The sequence below is a fragment of the Sus scrofa genome, chromosome 12, assembly GCF_000003025.6.
Source record: "Sus scrofa isolate TJ Tabasco breed Duroc chromosome 12, Sscrofa11.1, whole genome shotgun sequence".
NCBI lineage: Eukaryota > Metazoa > Chordata > Mammalia > Artiodactyla > Suidae > Sus > Sus scrofa.
This window is the reverse complement of record NC_010454.4, coordinates 50,711,331-50,727,594: the sequence shown is the minus strand read 5'-3', so window position 1 is coordinate 50,727,594 and position 16,264 is coordinate 50,711,331. Positions and strand designations below refer to the sequence as shown.

General features: G+C 48.7%; 2 protein-coding genes across 3 annotated transcripts in view; both read left to right on the top strand.

Moving 5' to 3' along the window:
• C12H17orf100 (chromosome 12 C17orf100 homolog) overlaps positions 1-16,264 on the top strand; it is an 83,986-nt gene that overhangs the window by 1,174 nt on the left and 66,548 nt on the right. For both annotated transcript variants that reach the window (XM_021067715.1, XM_013981241.2), the window contains exon 2: positions 3,618-3,782. The gene's annotated coding sequence lies outside the window, so the exon portion shown is untranslated. The remainder of the gene's footprint in view (positions 1-3,617; positions 3,783-16,264) is intronic.
• FBXO39 (F-box protein 39) overlaps positions 3,754-16,264 on the top strand; it is an 87,927-nt gene continuing 75,416 nt past the window's right edge. Inside the window, exon 1 of the mRNA XM_013981237.2 lies at positions 3,754-3,782. The gene's annotated coding sequence lies outside the window, so the exon portion shown is untranslated. The remainder of the gene's footprint in view (positions 3,783-16,264) is intronic.

Here is a 16,264-nt window from a genome sequence, read left to right as displayed (position 1 = left end):
TTCTTTATGCTGAGCCCTTGTGCATGGTACCCCCCCCCGCCCCCCAGCCACACATGTTTTAACATAGGTCAAGTGCAGTTCAAAATGGAAAATGAAGGTCAACCATCAACAATCAAGAATAATTTTATGGGGGAAAAAACTGTAATTGCAATGTATACATGTAAGGATATCCTGACCCCCTTGCTGTACAGTGGGAAAATTAAAAAAAAAAAAAAAAAAAGAATAATTCTAGAAGGCAAACCTGACCTGTGATTTGAGGAGATGCAGGGGAGGGAGCCTGCATATTGAGCACCGACTCTGTGCTAGGTATTATCCTGGCATTTAAGCTATAGCAGTGAACAAGGTAAACAGGGCCCTGGCTTGGGGGGAGTTCATATTCTAGTGAAAAGGCAAACAACAGGAGTTCCCATCGTGGCGCAGTGGCAGGGAATCTGGAATCCGACTAGGAACCATGAAGTTGCGGGTGCGAACCTTGGCCTCGCTCAGTGGGTTAAGGATCCGGCGTTGCGGTGAGCTATGGTATAGATTGCGGATGCAGCTGAGATCTGGCATGGCTGTGGCTGTGGTGTAGGCCAGTGGCCACAGCTCCAATTAGACCCCTAGCCTGGGACCCTCCATATGCCACAGATGTGGCCCTAAAAAGACAAAAAAAAACCCTCATTTTTCAGGATTTTTGTGGGTTTTTTTCGTTGGGGGTGTGCTGTTGCATGGATATCCATGTGTAGCAGCCTGGTCCCAGGTTCTCATGGGATGGCTGAGGAACAGCTTAATTGATCTGTAACAGTGGTTCTCAGCTGGAAGCAGTTTTGCCTCACAGGGTACTGGAAATATTTTTGTCACAACTATGGGGGTTAGATGCTCTTGACATCGAGTGGGTGGAGTCTAGGGATGTCACTAAACATCCTACAATGCCCAGGGCCCCCCCCACTCCATCCCAAACAACAGAGAATCACTAGGCCCCAACTGTCAATAGTATCAATGTTGAAAAACCCTGAAGATTCTAGTAGCCTGGAAGGCCAGAGCTTGGTCCATTGGGGAAAGCACCCCACTTCATAGCAGATTTGTTGTGGGAAAGGGTTAGAGGTAGTGGCCTCTGGCAAGTGTCAGGGCAGGAGCTTTCAGAGAGGAGGAGACCTTATATCCATGCTTTCAGCAATATGTGATATTTATCCCAGGAGGAAAGGTGGTCCCATCTAGCAGTGGGACTTCATCGTGAGATGGAATACTTGCTGTTAGCCACGTTCCTACATTTAATTACAGGGGAGTACATGGACTGCCCAGGGGAATGTTATAAAACCTCAGAGGCTGGAGTTCCCATCGTGGCTCAGTGGTTAACGAATCCGACTAGGAACCATGAGGTTTTGGGTTCGATCCCTGGCCTCGATCAGTGGGTTAAGGATCTGGCGTTGCCGTGAGCTGTGGTGTAGGTTGCAGACTCGGCTCGGCTCAGATCCGGGGTTACTGTAGCTGTGGTGTAGGCCAGTGGCTACGGCTCTGATTAGACCCCTACCCTGGGAACCTCCATATGCCGAGGAAGCGGCCCTTGAAAAGGCAAAAAAAAAAAAAAAAACGCCTCAGAGGCTACTCTAATGCTTCTGCCTCATAAAACCTCTGCTGTAGAATAATAATTAGACTTGGAATTTTAGTCTTTGGTGAGCTTACTCATTCTTCTTAATATGATGGATCATGTGCATTGTATGTATATACTCAGTGTTTTTTATATTTTTTATGGCCATACCTGTGGCATGTGAAGGTTCCTGGGTTAGGGGTCGAATCCGAACTGCAGCTCCCGACCTGCACCACAGCCATAGCAATGCCAGATCATAGCCGCATCTGTGACCTACAGCACAGCTCACTGCAACACCAAATCCTTAACCCACTGAGTGAGGCCAGGGATTGAACCTGCATCCTCATGGATACTAGTCGGGTTCATAATCCACTGAGCCACAACAGGAACTACAGCATTTATGGTACATTTTTAAAGTGTACCGCTTGACATGTTTGACATGTGTATATACCCATAAAATAGTGGTTTTTATATGAAGAAAATAGTTGCTTTTCTTTAACTGTTCCTTTATTAATGTATTCATTAGAAAAGTGATATGTACTAAATATAACAAAATGAAATGATTCAAGATGTATAAAGAAAAATCTAATAATTTGTCATTACTGCTTTCCATTTCCATGCTCTGGAAATAATTCATATCTGCAATCTGGTGCATATCCTTCCAGGTCCTTCTGCATTAAATGCTCCAATCTCCCATCTTAGTAGTACCTGGAAAAATTGTTGGAAGTTTACTATGAAAAAGGCAAAGAATTGATTTCTAGATTGATTCTCTTGGAAGGATATAGGATTCTTTTAGCTTCTTTCTTTTTGTTAAGGACTTTACCTAGATTTTTTTGTTTGTTTTTACAGTCACACCTGCAGCATGTAGAAGTTCCAGGGTTAGGGATCAAATCAGAGCTGCAGCTGCAGGCCTCTGCTACAGCCACAGTAACACAGGAGCTGAGCCCATCTGTGAGCTACACCACACTTTGTGGCAAAGCCAGTTCCTTAACCCAATGAGCAAGGATAAGGATGGAACTCTCTTGTGGCCCGGGTGGGGCGGGGGGTGGGAGGAGTGGGAGGGATTGGGAGCTTGGGGTTATTGGATACAACTTGGAATAGATTTACAATGAGATCCTGCTGAGTAGCATTGAGAACTATGTCTAGATACTTATATTGCAACAGAAAAAGGGTGGGAAAAAATGTATACATGTAAGTGTATCTTGGCCCTCATGCTGTACATCGGAAAAATAAATAAATAAAAAGAAAAAAGGATGGAACTCTCATCCTCACGGATACCTTGTTGGGTTCTTAACCTCATGAGACACAACAGAAACTCCTTACCTAGATTTCTTTATCCCAGTTTCATTTATCCATGTTTCAAAGCTGAAGTCCAAAGAGATAGATACACAGGCAAGAAAATGTTAAAAGAGACAGGAGACATGAAGAAAAAGGACCTGACAAGGTACTTATCATATATACTGTTTTACACATGAGATTCCACAGCTTAAAATGATCCTATATATTTTGTTTTGGATTGGTTTATTTTGGGGAGGGGGGTTGTTATTTGTGTTTTGGCTGCACCCACGGCATGCAGAAGTTCCCTGGCCAGGGATAAACCCACGTAATAGCTGTAACCAGAGCCACAGGAGTGACAACACCAGATCCTTAACCCTCTGAACCATGAGTGAACTCCAATCCTGTATGTTAAAGAGGCTTAGATCAGCCATAGTTTTGAGGTACCTGGTGCCTATGATGAGTGTGTGCTGCGCATACTGTGTGTCATCATCCTTCTTGCTTTATCTGCTCTTGAAAGCTCCAAAGGAGCATAAATGCTTTCATATCTGTGACATGGTATATATTTTTATTTATTTATTTATTTAGTCTTTTTGTCTCTTTAGGCCCGCACTCTTTAGGGCATATGAAGGTTCCCAGGCTAGGGGTCCAGTCGGAGCTGTAGCTGGGCTCTGGTGAGAAGACGGGTACGACTCTCTCCAGAAGTGATAGACTTTGGTCAGGGGCAGCCTGGAGATAAGTTTCTTGTATTTTCTTTTTTGCCTTCTCTGATCAGACTGACCTTCCCATTGACTGAGAAACCAGACCTCGGATAAGTGAATTCACCTCTCTGGGCCTCACCGCCCCCACTGAAAATGACATCTTTGGACTAATCTTTAGATCTGTGACTCCCAGAGTGAGAAATTGCAGACACTGCTGATGTGCAAGATTACTTCAGGAGGTATGAAAACATTTTTTATTTTAATAATTTATTTCAATGTTATTTATATTAGATAAAAAGAAATACAACTACCCTTAAAGTTGTTATTTCACCAGTATTTTACTTCAGCTATGGTGAAATGGTATAAGATGTTTAAATGAATTGATTTAAAAAAAAAATCAGATTCCATAAACAATCGGCCTTGGGTATGGCCCACACTTTGAAGGTGATGTGGAACACACTGGCATTTGGGAAACTAGGTACTAATTTAGTTCCCTAAATGAGTGTTTTTTGAACTTCAGGAGAGAGTCTGGGGCTATGATGTCAATTTATTGGATTATAATCAGCATTTTTCTTTTTTCTTTTATTTATTTATTTTTTTGGTCTTTTTGCTGTTTCTAGGGCCGCTTCTGAGGCATATGGAGGTTTCCAGGCTAGGGGTCTAATCGGAGCTGTAGCCGCTGGCCTACACCAGAGCCACAGCAACATGGGATCCAAGCTGCGTCTGCAACCTACACCACAACTCATGGCAACACTGGATCCTTAACCCACTGAGCAAGGCCAGGGATCGAACCCGCAACCTCATGGTTCTAGTCGGATTTGTTAACCACTGAGCCACGACGGGAACTCCAATATAATCAGCATTTTTCTTATCAATGAAATAAAAATAGAAATGTATAGAATATATCAGAGCATTCACACATCGTAGAGGTAAGAATTGCTTTGTGAAACTTTTGTTTGTTGTCACAGTGTAAAACATGTTCATATCGGGAGTCACTGTCCAGAAAATTGGAGAAACGTGCACCCTCTCAGTGCGTGACCATCTTTGCGTTTGTGCCATGGCAGTCAGTGGACAGCAGAGGTCAGCCAATCCCCACACGGCAGCAAAACTGATCTCAGCCAGAGCAGAAAGCTCAGGAATGCCTAGCAGCACTGAGGCCTGAGGCCAGGCTGGAGGTGACAGCTATTAAGAGAAAATCCAGCTCATTTGCCTTCAGGGGTGACCACTTTTGAGAGAGATGAGAGTTGCACAAGCAGCCTGACTCCCCTGCAGCAGGGCACTCCAGGTGCCTGAGGATGCTTAGGTGTCTAGTGTTTCTCAGACTAAGGCCCTGTGACTCAGGATTGGGCCTTTGCCATGTTCATCTTGGAAAATCAAAGCATCTTCATGTGATGTGTGCCCACACTGATTTAAGGGAAGGTGCACATTTCACACTCCCTTCCAAACGGAGCCTTGATCTTGCAGAGCAGTGAATCCACATTCAGCACGGCTCTCCCCAGGCACTGTCAGAGCACTCGTGCCTTCCTCACGTCTGCCTGAGGTGGATCAGGACACTGGGGCACAGAGGGGTTAAATGGCTTGCCCCTGGTTACCAACTAGGAAGAAGCAGAGCCAAGATTCAAACCCTGCCTGGCTCGTTTTTCTCTTAACCACTAGCTTCTGCTGGCGGGAGAGGGCAAGAGATCCTGCCCGAGTCTCCTCTTGCTGTTCCCATTGTCATATCTAGGGGCCTCTTGGGTCCACATCTTCCCCGACCCTCCTGTAGCATTTCACCCTGAGGACAATCCCCTCCTCAAAATTTTCTCCTCCATTGGTTTCCATGAGCTGCACTGTGGCCCAGTCTTCTTTCACTGAGTCCTCTCCCCACCCCTAAACCTGCAAATGTCGGTGGTCCCCAGAGTTCTTCACTCAGCCTTCTTTTCCCACTGGGCATACCCCACCCACGGTGCCAACTGCTGTCTGAATGCCAGTGACCCCCACCCAGGCCTCTTTCCTGAGGACCTAGCCTGGACTTCGTGCCCTTGATGACCTAGATTCTTCTACTCAAAATGTCCAGAACTGACCCATCTGCCTTCTGTCCTGACTCCACCCATACCTATGGCCATATTCCCAACATGCCTCACCTGTGTTTCCTCAGTGACTGACACCAGCTGCCTGGCAGACATCTGTTACCTCTGACTTCTTGCCATTACACCCACACACAAGTCAGCCCAGTGGATATATGTGCTTTGTCTCTTAAAACCAACCATTGCCCTGATTCAGAGTTTTGTCATCTCTCCACCTGGCTTCCTTTCCTCTCTTCTGATCCATTTCCAACATGCTACCAAAATTATTTTTCTGAAACACATCTCACTCTTTCTTTCCCCGCTTCCTCAAACACTTTCAGTGCTTCTGCACCTCCTATGTTATGCCTGGCCTGGCCTACAGTTCTCTGGCATCTCTGCCACCAGGTCCCTCTAAGCACGCTGTGCTGCAGCTGCTTAGTGCTTGTCCTCCTGAAAGCACACTTTCTGTGACCTGATTCCAGGTCCCTCTGGGACTCCAGCACCACTCCCTGGAGGAACAGGAAGCAGAATGGAAAAATGGTGTGAGGGCGACACACCAGATGTGGTTTGTCCCTTGTCCTTGTCTGACTGAGTGGATACATTTGAATGAGGGTGTGGCACGTACCAGCACCGTCAAACACATTAGTGTGCAGGGCCTGTATCCAGTCCTGAGGCTTTTGACTGAAGGCAGGAGCCTGGCTGTGATGCAGGAGATGCTGTAATTCCCTGGAGCCCAGGAGCCAGCATCACAACCAGGCCAGGCTCCCCACCGCGTCTCCTGTCTCACCTCCTACCACACCCCAACACCTCCAATTCCTTTCCACCATGCTAATGCGAAAATATGCCAGATTTATTCCTGCCCCAGGGCCTTTGTACTTTCCACATGTGCTGCCTAGAATGCTCTTCCCCAGTTGTTTGTTGTGGGTTTTTTGGTTTGTTTTTTTTTGGTTTTTGGGGGTGGGGGGGCTTTAGGGCCACAGGTGTGGCATATGGCAGTTCCCAGGCTATGGATCGAATCGGAGCTTCAACTACTGACCTTTGCCACAGCCACAGCAACACCAGATCCAAGCCTCATCTGCGACCTACACCACAGCTAACGGCAATGTTGGATCCTTAACCCAGTGGGTTAAAGCACTGTGCAAAGCCAGGGATCGAACCTACATCTTCATGGATCCTAGTCGGGTTCGTTACTGCTGAGCCATGACAGGAACTCCATTCCCCAGATTTTTTAAGTGATTTGTCTCTTCATATCATTTAAGTATCAAAATATTGATTCTACTGATTAAATACCTCCTCTTCCTCCCCAATCCTCCGTCACTCTTGCCTCCAACCCTTATTTCACATTTTTCCGTAGCACTTACCACCATGTGAACTTACTTTATTCACCGCTCATTTACTGTCTGTGTTCTCCACTGAAAGGGCAAGGACCCTGACTTGTCACTATATCCCCAGAAGCCTAGCACAGAGCAGGCATGCAATTAAGTGTTTGTGGTACAGATAAATGACTGAATGGTTAGGAAAAATTTCAGAACCCCCAGCAGTTGGCTCAAACTGAGACTTCCACTGGCCTCTGTCAGTCTGGGCAGGATTGGCTGCTGCTGAGCCAAGGTCTTTGGCAGGCTTAGGCATGAGGAACTGGGGGAGGCCTGGACGGCCTCTCACGCTTGCTCTTGGCCCTCTGATGTTCCCTTCTGCCAGGTAAAATCCTGCCTTTCCTCAAGGCCCTGCTCCATTTCCCCCTCCCCAAGGAGCCTTGCCTAGTCCTCCACCTGAGCCCCAACCCCGGGGGTTCTCACTCCCCGACTGCTGCTCCCTCTTTTTACAGCACCCACGTAATTGTCCTTGGAATATTCTCATTGTTCCCTCCTGTCTCCCCCATGAGACTGAAAGCACATCAAGGGCAGGGGCTGTCACAAAACCTCTTTGTGTTTGGTAACTATGCATGGACTGAACAAACAATGTTAGGTTTGTCTGGACACAGGCATGGTCACTGAATGTTCTCAGCCCCTGTGAGGCAGGGCATCCCCTGGCAGAAGCAGGGTACATACATGGGGTGTAGCTTCTCCAGAGCACAATTACGGGCATATTTGGAAAGCCAGAGAGGCTTTAAATAAAGACAAAATTGTTTAGTGACATATGCTCACTCATCTACTACGTGGCCTTTCCCCCTTCTCCTTTTTTATTCACCCATGATTTACTGTGTTCCCACTCAGAGCCAGTTTCTGTGATGGCCACTAGGAGCTAGGGGAAGTTGTAAGCTAGGTGATTCAAGTTCAGAATCAGATCTGACTACTGTCAGGGCAGGCCAGGCAGGGTGACCCCACGACCCCTCCTCCTTTTGCCCTGCGTCATTTATAGTTTGCCTTCACCCCATGGTGCTTCAGCTGGGAATCCATACTTCAGCTGGCTTAAATGAATTGCTGTGCTTGCAAATAGCAAGACCCTTCAGATCCTACAAAATCACTTTATCCCTTCTCTTAAATGAGAATCCAACTCCACCATATCTGTTCTGGTGTGGTTCCTTGGGGTATGACCTTGGAGTGACTCAGCAGACATCACCCAGATTCCTTGGGGCCACCAGAGTGAGCTGGCCAGGTGGGCAGGCTAAGCTGAGCCTGCCTCCCAACAGTCTGAGGTCTGCGGATTAGGCTTCATGGGTGGAGAGCTCCAGACGAGTGGAAGGGCAGGTGCTTTGGGAAAGCATGGGCGTGTATGGCCAGCTGAGAGTGAAGGACTACCGTCAGCAAGGATGGAGCCACCCAGTATCCAGGTGGCTGTTTTATGTAATTACTGCATTTTATATACAGATAGTTTATTTTCTGCTTATTTTCATATACCATAGCCTTGGTATTCCCTATTTGTAAAAAGATTGACAGCAGCCACACTGTAGCATGTTGGACATAATGGATAGCACTGTACTCAGCATCTTTTATGTACAAACTTGTTGTTTTTCTGTTGAATTATTTCCTTGCAACCCATTCCCAGGGGTGGAATTACCATGTGAAAAAGGATGAACATTTTAATAGCTCTAGAGCCATATTGCCCAATCCTTTCCCTAAAAAACTATGCTAATTTACCAGGCCTCAGGCAGTGTATTTAAGCTGGTTTTACTACTGCCTCAAGAGCAGGAGATGCTATCCTTACGTTAATGTGTGCTAATTTAGTAGGTGTGGAGCGTCACACCCGGCTACCCAAGAATGTGCATTTCCCTGATTACAGTGAAGATGAGCAAGCTCTAGGTGCTGGCGACGGCCTTCCTGCTGTGTCGCAGGCTCTGTGTGCCTGCCTCTCTCCACCTCTCTGCCTCTCACTGACTGCATGTCGTCCTCGCTCTTTCAGGCTGTCTGTCTATCTTTCAGCTTCTGAATCCTGTCTTTCTCTGGTTTCTAACTGGGCAGATGCATGGCTGATTCATGGAGGTCCTGGATGAGCCCTGACAAGCTGCTGGCTGGACCCAGACACTAGCCACTGGCCTCTAAGGCCTCCCTCCCCGGTAAACTCAGATGAGGTCCTTCCTTCCAGTGGGGGCTCATCAGGAGCCTCCTCCATCTCCCCAGGTGGCCTCAGCTGGGCTGACCTCCAGAGAAATGGCTGGGAATGACCAGGCCGTCCCTCAGCAACCCCCTCCAGTTATGTGTTCTAGGCTCTCCATCCTCAGGACAGGAACTCCTGGCCATTCTTAAATATTCTGAAAATGTAGAAAATAATAAAGAAGGAAGTGTAATATTGTAGATTCACAAAAAATAACTGCTGTTACATTTCCATCTCAACGTTTTTTCCTGTGGTCACATATATTTTTATTATTTCTGAGGTCATATAGTATGTACAATTTTGTATCTGCTTTATTCACTTTAAGTTAGATTATAAGCATTTCAATATAATGAAATATTCTCCATAAACACCTTTACTTACTGCAGAAGAGTTTTAAGTGGATACACCGTAAATGCTGTCATTATCCAAATGTTGGGCATTTATATTTTTAGTTTTTCAAGAATATAAAAATACACTGAAGTAGACATCTTTTAAATACAAATCTTTGTCCACAATTTGAATTTTCCCATAGATTAAATTCATATTCATAAGGTATAAACATACCTTTAGTCTTTCTATTTTGCTTTGCTGAAAGCTTGAACTGATAACACATGCCAATCTCACCACACAACTGCATGAAGAAATAACTTATTTATTTATTTGTTTGTTTATTTATTTATTTTTGGCTGTGCCTGTGGTATGTGGAAGTTCCCAGGCCAGGGATCGAACCATGCCACAGCAGTGACCCTAGCTGCTGCAGTGACAATGCCAGATCCTTAACCCACTGCTCCAGAAGGTAACTCCCACAAATATTTTTAAAAACATGTACTGATTTGAAATACAGCCTATTAATTCCTTTTAACAGGTAAACTGAGACTCAGTAAGGAAAGGGGGTGTGCCTGGGGTCCCCCCAGGAGTGTGTTATCTCATTCCATCCTTACAACAGTCTATGGTAGTGTGGGAGCCAAGGCCCACAGATGATATAACCCGCCCAGATTCACACTCAGCTCATGTGATGTGGAGCCTGAGTTTAATCCCACGTTCTTGGAACCTAGGGTGCTTCATCTCTGTTCTGTACTTCATCTCTATTCTATAGCTGCTCTTTGTTCCTAGACTTGAGGCTGAAAGGTGGTTTGGGGCCAAGACCTGAAAAATCTCAAGAGTTCGGGTTTGCCCTGTAGACAGAGGGGTGCCATTAATGGGTTCTTAAGCCTCAAGACTGTTGTTTTACGGATATGTTTCTGGCGGCCTAGCTGGGGGAGGCTGGAGACAAAGCCCAGTTGGGAGATGCAGCCTACAGATAATGGGAACAGCACAGAGACCTGCACGGACCCCTGCACACGTGTGCTTGTGGGTTAGGGCCCTGAGCCATCGGGAACATTAAGGGTCTGGGGAGGCCTCCTGCCATGCCCTCCTTGCTGGGCAAGGGCCATTTTTATCTGCCACACGTCAGACAGAACCTGTGCCAACTACCAAAGACTCCACCTCAAATCTAGCAAATAAGAGAGAGGACGGTATGGATTACATTATATTTAAAACAAGCCCACACAATGCCTGTAATTTTTCATTCTGACTCCATAATTATAGCTCAAGACCAGTCAGATCATAGCTATCCCCACACCGACCTGCTGTTGAGACACATTGAATTAAAGGTTTTGCTGCCCCTCCAGATTCTATTTTGGATGCCAAGCACTGGCAGGTAGCTGGCCTTTCACAAGACCCATCCTGGTGGAGCCCCTCCCAGGGCAGCAGGCACGAAGGCCAGGTCAGCACTGGGCTCTCAGAAAGACCACCAATGCTTGTGAGGCTTTGCCAACTGGAGCCTCAGGCCTAAACCGGGGGCCTGGAGAGCTGAGGGAGAGCCATCCTTGGAGCAGGTCGGCCGTGCTTGGTCAGGCCTTTGCACTCTGGATTTCTGAGCTCTGCTCTCCCCTAGACCCTGACCAGGGTCCCAGGGTCAGATAGGCCAAGCCCTGGCTATTGGGCACGGTTGTCACAGATAGGCTGGCATTGCCTAGAGGAAAAGGGGGGAAAGGAGAATCGAAGGAGCATGAGCCAGCCAGGCTTACACAGATGGGCCCTGTGACTAACCAGGCCTGGGCTAATTAAGGCCCCCTCCCAGCCTTGAGCTCCACCAAAGAACACCACCTCTCAGCCCCACAAAGGTGCCTCTGACAGAGCAGGACAGGGGGTGGATCCCTGCCCACAGACCTGGAGCCCCACTTCCCCCTCCTCCACGTGGCCCCACACACCCGTTCCTGCCTCCAGGTAGCCCTGTGGGGGAGATGGACTAGCTCCCATTCATCCATAAACTGCAGAACCGGGCTGTGTCAGAAGCCCTTCACATGTATCACCTGCCAAGTAGGTGTGGCCTACTAGTGTTACAATTTCCACCTTAGACGTGAGGAAAAGGAGCTCAGAAAGGTGAAGTGTGGGGCTCCAGGCCACCCAGCTCATGTGTGAAGGAGTGGGAGCTGGAACCCAATTGTCCAAACTCCCACAGATCACATGGCTCATCCATAGGCAGCTGGCCTGAAACCACCAGGCCTGCTGCCATCTGGGCCTTGGCAGCTTCACAACCCAGCAACTCTCTAAGCACTTGGGCCTAAGAAATCCCAATCCCAGTACCTGTCTTCGCACAGCTCTCCTGCTACACATGGCTTGGCTTTGCCTCAGCCAGCTCCCTGCACAGACCCCTGCTCTCGTGTCCTCACGTAGGACGGACAGTTCCTTCCTCTGCCCTTTGAGCACACACTCCTGCACTTTTCTTTTTTTTTTTTTTTGCTTTTTAGTGCTGCACCCACGGCATATGGAGGTTCCCAGGCTAGGGGTCGAATCAGAGCTACAGCTGCCGGCCTACACCAGAGCCACAGCAATACCAAATCCTTAACTTCCTGAGTGAGGCCGAGGATCGAACTCGCAACCTCATGGTTCCCTGTCAGATTCGTTTCCACTGCGCCACAACGGGAACTCCTGCACTTCTTTTTTAACATTTAATCTTCTTGTCACCATTCACATGACTTTCCAAATAGACTTCTCAGAGCAGGGCCTGTGTCCTATCTCTTTGTTACTAGTTTGACACCTGGCACATAGTGGCTGCTTACTGTTCGTTGCAAGAAAAAAGGAGAGTCTGAAAAACTGTTCATTCTTCAAAACTACACCTAGGATAGGGCCCGGGAAGGCTTTCCTGACTCACACAGTTAACCCCGTCGGGTCCTGTACAGTCAGTAGGGTTGTTTACTTGGGTATACCCTTGGGGGCAGGGACAGAACCTGATTCTTCCCTGTGACCCCATCTCTCAGCACAGGGGTCAGTAAATGTAGCACTGAATTGCTCTTCCCTTCACAGACCCAGGGCACCATGACCTGAACCAGCCAGCTGTCCAAGTTGCCAGGCTTAAACCACTGAGGGCTGGCAGGCCGGGGATGTTTGCTGAGGAAGGGAACACTGAAATAAATCCTAACTTTAAAAAAGAAACACACCCCATAGGTGTTCTATTTATATGACAATCAGCTCTGTTTTTCAGTGACTGCCCTCCTACCTCACCTCCCCAAGGTGGGCCCTACCCTCCCACAAGGCCCTTCTACACCCTACCCGGTAATCATGGCCCTACCTGCCCCTATCCCCACCCCTGTTTGCTCTTTGGGGTTTCCCTCGATTGCAGGGTGAGAGCTTCCAGACAGCCCAGAGGCCTGTCTCATGCCTGGCCCCAGACTCCCTCCCTCCCTCTCTGAACTGCCCTTCTAATCCCTGAGTCCAGAGAAGCAGGCCAGAGTCAGGGCTGATGGCCTGTGGTGTGGGGGAGGGGAAGAGCAAGGGCACGTCCATCTTGCCAGGTGACTGGGTGGCCCTCACTGAGCCAGAGAAGGGCAGATTGACGGCTGGGGCACAGGAGCCAGGCCCTGTTCCTCCCAGGTCTCTGAGGCCAGCAGGACCACACTCCCTAGTTCAGACAAAACTCCTACATGGCACAGTGAGGAGAATGGTCTTTGGAGTGAGGCTCACGGTCCCTGTCCTGGTCCTGGCCCTGCCAGCACCTAGACAGCTCTCCTACCTCCCATCCTCTCAGCCTCAGACCTGTCCCTGGCCAGACAGCTACACCTGCTTGGGTCAGCTGGGGGCCACACCAGAGGCAGAGAAAGCCCAGGGCCGGCCATTCTGGCACTGGGGCCATGTGTGAAAGCTGGCAGGGTGAGAAATTCAGATCGGAGAGCAGCAGCTCCATGCTTCCTGTGTGCTCTCAAGGCTCAAGCTTCGGGCATCTCAGCCCTGGATTTGTGAGCCTCCGTCTGTAGTCTCCCTGCTCACCTCACCTCCTCCATCAGCTCTCTCGCCCTAGAGTCCCATGGCCTTAGGGAGCACCCCACTCTCTGGCAAAGTTCCTGCTCCTCACACAGGGCCAGTTGGGTGAGGGGTACCAGGTGACCCTCAGTATCCTGGCAGCTCCCTCCAGTCTCCAGCCTGATTCTAGGAAGAGACCAGGGCAAGCCTGAGGTGGGAGCTGGGGCTGAGGCTCACCGTCCTGGGAAGCTTCTGAGCCTCCCTCACAGCTCAGCACTCAGGCAGGCACCCAACTAGCCACAACTGCAGTTTCCAGAGAGCCAGGCCTCCCACCGCAGGGACAGTAAACTGAGAGGCACTGGAGCTATAAATGTGAAGTGGTGAACCACAGGACACTGCCGCAGCCCTACAGTGGGCAGGAGCCTGCCTCCCTCCCCGCCTCCCTGCGAGCTACAGGGCCCCCCTGCCAAGCCTCTGAGACAGCCCAGGACTGCCCACCAGCTCCAGCTCCAGCTCCCGCTCTGGGCTCTGAGTAGGGTAGCTGCGCCATCTCCATCCCCAGAACAGTGGAAGGCCCAGCCAGGGGCAGGGCAGGCAGGACACCACACATCACTTTGTAGACCAGTGCCCCTGGTCTCACCTCACAAGCACCATCGTGCTCTATTTTGACTCACACAAGAGAAGGGGGACTGGTAACTTCTGGAGCTTACTGCTTCTAAAGGTCTTACTCCTTCCCTGGGGTGGTAGCAGGTCACGGCTTCAGATCCATTTACAGGCTGCCGTGGGTACAGTCATTGTGGCCTTGGGGCTCATGTGGTCCCAATGGGCATCCTCATTGGCTCTACCAGAAGTGAGACCCTAGGAGTGGCAGCAATGGCTGATGATGTAAGAGCAACCCCCTTTACCAAGTGCCCACCGCATGCCCAGCCCAGAGCTCTCAGACCATGGAAGGGTTATTGTCTCATAGGCAAGAGTCCATAGCTAGAGAGAAGGTTTGGAGCTCAGCTGTGCCTCAGGTCTCCCCATCCCTCCCCGCCCCACACACATCGGGCCTGGGTGGAAGTGCCATGGGAGGGGAAGCAGAGGCCCATCTGGAAGGGTGCAGGGAAACAGAGAAAGGGAAGGCGGTCCCCTCTTTCTCTGTCCTCTCAGAGCCGCCAAAATCAGCCTCTCCTCCAACATCCCTGCTCAGCTGGACAGTCCATCCCTTAGCACGAGTCCCTCTCATTAGGCTAGGGAGCTGACCAGGAAAGGTAAGGTCACCCTCAGCCCCCCAGGAGAGCTCAGAATGAGCCATTGGGTCTCTGGGATTGTGCTGAGCAATATCTCTTCAATGTCCCTTCGCTGGAACCCTTTCAGGGAGGTGGACAGAAATGGATGCCTAGGAAGTACCATCAGCCAAGACAGAGGCCCTCCCAGCAGTCTGTGAGGAAGTGCTCAGGGCTGGGTGGTGGGGAAGAGAGACAGTGAGGGTCCTCTGGACATGACCACAGGCCCAAGGGTGACCAACCAGGCAAGTCCGTGGGGCCTGGCTCTGTGCTGGCAGTCTGGCTCACTACCTTGTGAGTCAGATAGTTCAGCTTTCCAAGGCCACTGATGGGAAAAGACAGGCTGGACAGATGCTTACTGCAAAAAACATTTAGTATTTCTTATTTGTAAGAAACTTTTAAACTTTACAGGAGGATATAAAGGAAAGGCTTAATGTATGGAAAAACACCATTTTGTTGTATAAGATGGGTCAATATTATAAAGATATCATTTCTCATCTAACCTCATCTATAGATCTGTTATGATTCATTCATTCATTCAGTGTTTATGGAGCACCTACTATGTAGCAGGCACGTTTTTAGGCACAGGGAATATAGGAGAGAACAGAAGAGACCAAAAATCCTTGCCCTCATGGGCTTAAATTCTTAAAGAGGGGAGAGAGACAATATAAGTAAATTATATAGTACATTAGATAAAAAATGCAATAGAGAAAAAAAATCAAAGACAGTATAGAGAGTGGGAAGCGGGTGGGGAGTTACAGTTTATAATGGGCCGAGGAGTAGTAACATCTGAGCAGAGATTTAAAGGAGGTGATGGGGCAGGAGTGTACTTTGGATACTATTAGAGCAGCGAGGAGGCCTGTGTAGCTAAATCAGAGCGAGTCAGTGGTTCTCAGACATTTGGTGATGCCTGGAGATATTTTTCATTGTCACAACTGGGGGTGGGGGGGGTGCAGGGTTGCTCTTGGCATCTAATGAATAGAAGCCAGGATCTGCTGGACATCCCACAGTGTACAGACAGCTTCCTACAACAAAGATTTACTTAGTCTGAAATGCCAATTATGCTGAGGTCAAGAAACCCTAGAGAGTGAGGCAGAGTGGTAGGAGAGATAGCCAGAGAGGTAACTGCCAGCCAGGTTTTTATTGGAACTAGAGAAGCTGATTCAGAAATTCTTATGGAAAAATATGTGAGAATAGCTGGGAGCAGGAGGCAGGGAGGATTAAAAAGAAGAATAAACACAGAATTTCATCAGATTGTAACACACACTATATTTTTATGACAAATGACTGAAAGAGTTCTTGGGGAGTTCCCATTGTGGCACAGCAGAAACGAACCCGACTAGTATCCATGAGGATGTGGGTTCGATTCCTGGCCTCAATCAGTGGGTCAAGGGTCTGGCATTGCTTCAAACTGTGGTGTAGGTCGCAGACGCGGCTCGGATCTGGCATTGCTGTGGCTGTGGCGTAGGCCAGCAGCTGCAGCTCCAATTCTAGCCTGGGAATCTCCATGTGCCACAGGTACGGCCCTAAAAATCAAAAAAGGAAAAAAAAAAAAGTTCTTATAAGTGACTAAGAAAAGGGCTTTTTAAGAAACTC